This window comes from Lissotriton helveticus, chromosome 2_1 (genome assembly GCF_964261635.1).
Source record: "Lissotriton helveticus chromosome 2_1, aLisHel1.1, whole genome shotgun sequence".
Lineage (NCBI taxonomy): Eukaryota > Metazoa > Chordata > Amphibia > Caudata > Salamandridae > Lissotriton > Lissotriton helveticus.
The window spans coordinates 2,049,927,127-2,049,934,322 of NC_136059.1; positions in this window are offsets into that span (position 1 = coordinate 2,049,927,127).

A 7,196-nucleotide genomic window follows, 5' to 3' on the forward strand; every position below is an offset into this window, starting at 1 on the left:
AGAAGCCCTTTCTGCCCTTGCATGTGTGCACTGCTCAGGCATTGAAGCCAGTTTAAAAGCAGCACTGAGTTGCAGGACTTCTTTTAACATGTAATTTGTGCCCAAACTCGACTTTCGGGCAATTACAAATTATTAAAAGTCGAACTCTTGTGCTAGGAGTACTGTGGAGGAAGGATCTACAATATATTTGCATATTCATTTCCCCTAAAGTCTCTTCTAAGTGTTCATGGGGTGGGGGGCCCTGTAGATATAGGCAGGGTCATTATAAAAGATTTTATTATAAGCCCTGGTGTTGGAGAATTTGCCCAGTTCATTTTCCCCAATGCAGATCCACACAGGTTAACATAGCAAGAAGCTATCAATTAATAATTCCCGCCAGAAAAACCCAAACAATATTATTCATTGACTCACTAGAATGCTATTATTAAATCCAACAATATTCTATTGTTGATTTTATTCTAACATATACAGACAAAAAGTTATAAAATACATTCTTGTCTGTGAGCCAAACTTCATCCTTCTGGTAATCTGCCCTGATTAGTCAGAGTTAAGTGTATTAGCCAGGCTGCCTTGTTGAGGTTGTAAGTAGCCTCTGGAGTGAAAGAGCCATTCTGGGAGGAGAGGGTTCTGCTGCATAGAAATGCCAGAGCAAGGGGTAGGGATCATAAACAATGATCTTCAAATGAAGGGGGAGACAGGCAGGAGAAGCCAGTTTCATTTACTCCCATATTCTTTGAACCCAGCCAGATTGTTGTATTCCATATAGGTACTCTATATAGGCCAGGTAATATCGCAACCTTTCACCTATAGTCTTCCCTACATTACAGACATAACGGTTCTTAGGCACTGACCTTTTTATCTAGATACGACAATGCATTCAGATCTCAGGTTTTCCCTAGTTCAAATCTCATACATTATGCATGAGGTTTCTTGGAAGCACAGCAGTAATACCATCCCCTGTATAATATCTCTGTATAAATTTCACGCCCAACATCATCCTTTAGGCCGACACAGTAACACAGCAAGGTAGTACCCCTGGGGAGACCTGTGGGTGTATATATATATCATGTCGTGCTTAGAAAGATAGAGGAGAGTGTGACTTCCTGGCTGACACACTGACCAGAGACGCTGAGGTTCCTGCATGCAGACACTCCAGCTCACAGTGGTCTAACATCCCTCACGGGGTATCCAACTCAAGACCAGAACGGGGTCCCATATTCTCTCATTCTCAGGTAATGGGGTTAACTAAATCCTAGAGGGATTCTTGGCATAACACCTACACAGATGCTAGGTACATTTTGGTACATCTAGTTAGGGAGGCATTATAGGAGTGTTCATTCATTATCATGTGTTTATTCATGATTACTACAAAATGGTAGAACTGTACCATCCTTTCACTTTCATAGTACTACTGATCATATATCTCTGCTACTGTCTAATGGATGATACAGCTCATTTATTTTACACTAGAATAACAACTGTTCAATAAATTCTTATTGACAAACGCCCAGTACGTTTATTCTGTGTATCTCTGAGACCAACTGAGTGAGCACGAGTGTATGAACGAAAGGTAGTATATTGTTTCCACAATTCCGAGGGATCAGGGTTGTCATGTTCTGAGGTTGCCAGAAACTATTCTCTCCCCGATAAGAGGAGATTCTAGTGGCACTGTGAGCTAGCTGATACAGACAGGCTAACATACCAGGTTGTGGTGCTCAGAACCAGTCTGCCACCAATTCCACAGTTTAGGTTATCCGAACACGCTGATCCTATATAGGGTGTATAGAAGATGGCAGGCTTAATGAAGGAATGTGCAGATGCCAGGGAGAGGGAGGTTATGGAGATGTGCCATCATGGATGTTGGTTTAGCCAGCTCTTGCTTCTCAGCTGAGATATCAACCATATTGAATTTGTGAGAAATAGTGCTTTCAGGGAGACCATTTTGCCACACTTTGGAGGAAATGATTATGCTCTGGGGTGTTGTCCTGCACCTCATTGGACAGTAGTGCCCTCCTGTGTGACTTCGACAGAACACTGAATGTGTCTTAGAGATGGCAGTTTCTCTAAGATCTGCTGGTTGAAACTAAACGAAACTAAACTAAGAAGAAAGGTCCATGCTGGAAGTTTGAGTTGCACCAACCAGACCCCGCACTCTCACTGACTGTGCCCGCTGCACAATCTGCAGCCACAGCCCAATGGTTCAAACCTCCTCAAAAGGACTAAAGGGTGGACTCCCTGCAAGCTACACGTTAACAGAGCTCAGTTGGACCATCACCCCCAAAAATCCCCAACCTGGAGTACTACCAGTTGATTTGTAAAGGTTTTGTCCAAGTGTATTGTGAGAAGTCCCAAGGTTTCAAGGACCGTCTTGGAGCCACCAGTCCCGTGAAGTAAGTTTTCGACACTTTCGGACCCTTAAGGGAACTTCAGGAAAAGGTTCTAGAAGTCTGAAGAACTTTGGAGCAACTTTGGAAAAAAGTTCCACAAGTGGACCGACTCGACCTGGCCAGGCAAGCCAGCGACCCTCAACCGCAAGCTGGCTTGCCCTCCAGGTTCATCCCGCTGAAAAGCTCTGGAGGTTTGACTTCAAGAGTTTGACTGGGGGTTGGTCAGAAACCTAAGCCGGCGAACCCTCACCGACTCAGGCCTGTAAAAGCTCTGTAAAAGTTTCTAAGTCCAAACGTAGAAAAGGTGACTTGGACCAGCCACGAGAGCCAAGCTGCCCACCTTCAGCAGTAAGCCAACCTGGATCTGTGGTTCATCCTGCTGGAAGGCTCTGGAAGACTGAATTCCATATGTTTGACCGAGAGCTAATTGCAAGACAAGCCGGCAAACTCTTACAGAATCCAGACTGGTTGAGACCTTCGAGGGACCCGGGAAAGTAAAGCTCAGAAAGGTTCTTAAGTCAGAAGGTAAAAACTTTGACCAAAACCTACCACAAGGTGTGGTCGCGCAGGGCTCCATCACAGTCGGCCTGAAACTATGACTTATTTCCAGTCTAGCTCGACCACATGTCCCAATAGTCGCTATAGGTTTCTATGTGCTACATAGTGCTAAATCTTTAAAAAGACACATCTCCGGTTCCCTACATTGGATTTCTTTTCATTTTGGTGTGATTTTAAAGATACAAATGTTTCCTAATTTTATAGATTGGTGTTGGATTTTTATTGTGTGCTATGTCTTAATTATTTACTGAATTTATGTTTTAAAATGTTTTACATACATGTCTTTGAAGTTAAGCCTGCCTGCTCACAGCCAAGCTACTAAGGGTTGAGCATGGGAATATTTTTTTGAGACCTATTCCAACTACTTATAATCCACTTTCTAACACATGCAAAAAAAGGAGTTAGAATGGCGCAAGGAGGAGAAATACTTTTATTTTTCCTCGTTTCACTTTTTCTATGTGTGCTGCAGTCTGCAGCATGCATAGACAGTGCAAAATACCCAAAATTATTCTTTATGTGCAGAAAGATGTCCCTTCCTGCACATAAACAATCTTTAAAAAAACAACGATTTGCTACTTCTATGTGTGCTGCAGAATGCAGCACACATAGAAGTAACACATCGTCATTATTGATTGAAGGGACACCTTCTTGCACATTAACAATCCTTCCCTGCAATGCAGGCATCCTCGCACTATAACACAAGAGTGTCTGTGCTGGCACTAGGCAGCTATTTTTAGTGGCAGTACTAGGGAAAACACAGGGTTGCACCGTAGAGTTGTAAAGATGGCACATCCCTGCATTTTGGAAATGGTTGAGAGAGGCGCTGCGAAATTTGCCGCAGCACTGTGCTCTACAATTTCCTTGTAAATAAGCCCATGGTATTTCTATTGTTTACACATGGTGAATGAAGCATGCTTGTTGTTGAGTCTGCTTTTGAACAAGCAGAGCTACAGTGTCAAGTGTAAGCAAGACTTTTGAAGGACGTTGCCCAGGAGCAGATAGTGTGCCAGAGGCACAATGAGAGCAAGTTATTTGCCCACAAAGAGGGGAATCCCGCAATGAGATTCAAAATCACTATCTTAATTTTGTAGGGCCCAATTCACAGAACTAACTTAAGACAATATCCTAAACTTCCTACCATTTACTCATTTTGGTATTCACAGAAGGCACTTGCGACGAGGGAAAGTCTGAGGTTCTTCTTTTCGGTTCCTTCCCTCGGTCTTTTAGGGAGGCTCTGTGGCCTCCAGAGACCCCTAACCCTACGTCATCTGGCAACCCTGTAAAAAATCTGGGAATCTGGCTTGGGGAGGATCTTAGATTTATCGTTCAGATAAAGCGACTTGCGGGGCGTGCTTTGGTATTCTTAAATCTCTCAGGAAGTTCTTCCCTCTGCTACCTAGGTCAGCCAGGGAAATGGTGACTCGGGCTCTTATCCTGTCCTGCATTGATTATGCTAATGGTCTGTATATTGGACTTCCAGGGTATCAGTCAAAAAAATTACAAGTAATACAGAATGCGGCAGCTAGGGTTCTGCTGCAAATCCCTGGGCGCTCAAGTATGAAACAGCACCTATGGGACTTGCATTGGCTGCCTGTAGTCCATCGAGTCCAGTTCAAGGCCCTTACTCTGGCTCATGGAGCCTTGCATGGTTTAGGCCCAGTGGCGCTTTTCCTTCTATGTCCCTCAAAGAAATCTCCGCTCTGTTATTCAGCGCTTGACAGTCATTCCCCGCTTTCGTAGGGTTCGGCTAGGGGGTAGTTCCCTCTCTGTTAAAGCAGCGGAGGCCTGGAATTCCCTCCCTCTGGAGCTGTGTAATATTCAGGATACCATGCTATTTAAAAAGCAGTTGAAGACCTTCCTTTTCAACCAAGCCACCTAATTTTGCTGTTTTGCTGTTATGTCCACCAACCGCGCCGGGACACTCTTGAGTATCCGTGCGCGAATCAAATGTTTAATAACATAACATAACATAACTTACTCAATGATGAGTAAGTGCCTTCTGTGAATACCAAAATGAGTATTTCTCATTCTGCTCAACCCTTGGTAGCTGGCAACAAGCCGGCAGGTTTAACTTAGGAGACAGGTGTGTGAAGCATTTAAAAACAACAATACATTAAGGGCCTGATTACGATGTTGGGCGTACAACATTGTCTCAGTCCTGGGACCAACCAACCTCCGTTCAGCGATCCTGACCGGCCTATAAAATGCGACCGAACACTGTTTGGTCGCATACTTCCACTTCTCAATGGGAGCTCGAGCTACGACCGTAAACCTGCTGTAACACAAGCTCCCATTGATAAATGAGAGGTGCTGTTCATCCCCGCACCCCTTGGCAGGCACCTCAAGGTGCCTGACACAAAGTGCAGGAATCAACAGGGGGGCACGATAGGTGCCCCCTCGGCCCCCATAATACATGACATAATAAAGGACTCCAACGGACTACTCTCCCTCTGGAGTTTCCGAGAATTTTCTGTCGCTTTGTTTTCTGTACAAAACTTTCGCATGTTATATAACATATGTTTTACTGTTAATGAGTGCATTGGGCAACCCCGCAGTTGGAAAGTAAACTGATTGCCTGATTACGATGCAGCCAGGAAGTCTCCAACCGCCAGTAGGAGCCTTTCCGGGCCACATCATAATTGGCCCTGAAATAAGTAAGATACATTACACAATAAAAATCCACAACCAATTTATAAAAACAGGAAATATGTTTATGATTAAAAAGACATCACAACAACAAATATCCATAATGAGGAAGCAGAGATCTGTAGTTGTAAAAATTAAACACTTCATTATGGTTAAAAACATATAGCGCCAACTTGGGACAATCTGTTGCACTTGACCAGGACAAAGTCGAAGTTTGAGGCTTACTGCAATGGAGTCCTATTCGGATACACTACTAAGTGGGAGGACTTGGTCAAAATGTTATCTTCACACGTACAAACTTTTCTGGAGGATTTTCTCTCAATGTCGAGAAGGCTGGATTCCCAGCGGCTTTGTTGGCTTGAATTTGAATTTGAATTTAAATAATTCCTAAAGCGCACGTACACCTGACGGTTTCATGGCGCTATGGTTCACTGAACCTCAATTAGCGGGGGGAACCAGGGGGCAGAAAGAGGAGTTATTGAGGGAAAGCCTGTGAGAAAAGAAAGGTTTTTAATGCCTTTCGAAACAGAGAGTATTGGGTGAGGGATCTGAGGTGAGGCGGAAGCGAATTCCAAAATGTGGGGGCGAGTGTGGAGAATTTAGAACCTCCCTATTTTTTCGCCGAAACCGGGGAACGGTCAACAGGTGTTGAGAGGAGGAACGCAGTTCCCTTGCTGGGGCATAGGTTTTAATCTCAGAAGAGATAAAGGCAGGGGCCTATCCTTACAGAGCCTGAAAAGTAATGCAACCCATTTTGAACTGGGAGCGTTCACGAATGGGGAGCCAGTGCAAGGATTTTAAAAGCGGGGTGACATGATGGAATTTTGCCAACTTATAGACTAAGCGAGCGGCCTGGTTCTGCACCAGCTGTAGCCTTCGAATATTGTATGCGGGCATACCACAGTATAGGGCGTTGCCATAGTCTAATCTAGATGTAACCATAGCCAGTACAATAAGTTTTAGGGCGGGGAAAGAGAAAAAGCGGGATACCTTGCGAATGGTGCGGAGAGATAGGAAAGAAGAGGACACCACTGAGCTCACCTGGGAGTGCAGAGTGAGTTGATCATGGATCTTGAAAGCAAGCGTTTTAACGGAGGGGGAGGGAGATGGCGGGGGACCAAGGGAAGGGGGCCAAAAAAGAGGAGACCAGGGACTGGCACAACCACCTGTCAAAACCAGTTTGGTTTTGTCTGGGTTTAATTTCAGGTGGTTGTGATTCATCCAGTCCCGGATAAAGATCATAGTGGTTTGGAAGTTGGACATGGAATCAGAGGAAGAGGATAGGGAAAATATGAGCTGGAGGTCATCCGCATAATTAAATACGGAGACCTCCATTTGTTGAAGGGCAAAGATGAGGGGGGCAATGTAGAGATTAAAGAGTAATGGGGAAAGGGAAGAACCCTGAGGGACTCCACAAAGCACCTTGCAGGGCTCAGCCGAAAAGTCGCCCAAGCGCACCGCTTGGGTGCGGTCCCTTAGGAAGGAGGACAGCCAGACCAGGGCCACCCCACCGACCCTGGCCGCCCCGACACGGGAAAGTAAGATGGAATGATCTACCGTGTCGAAGGCGGCGGAGAGGTCGAGGAGGACCAGGGCCTGAGGACG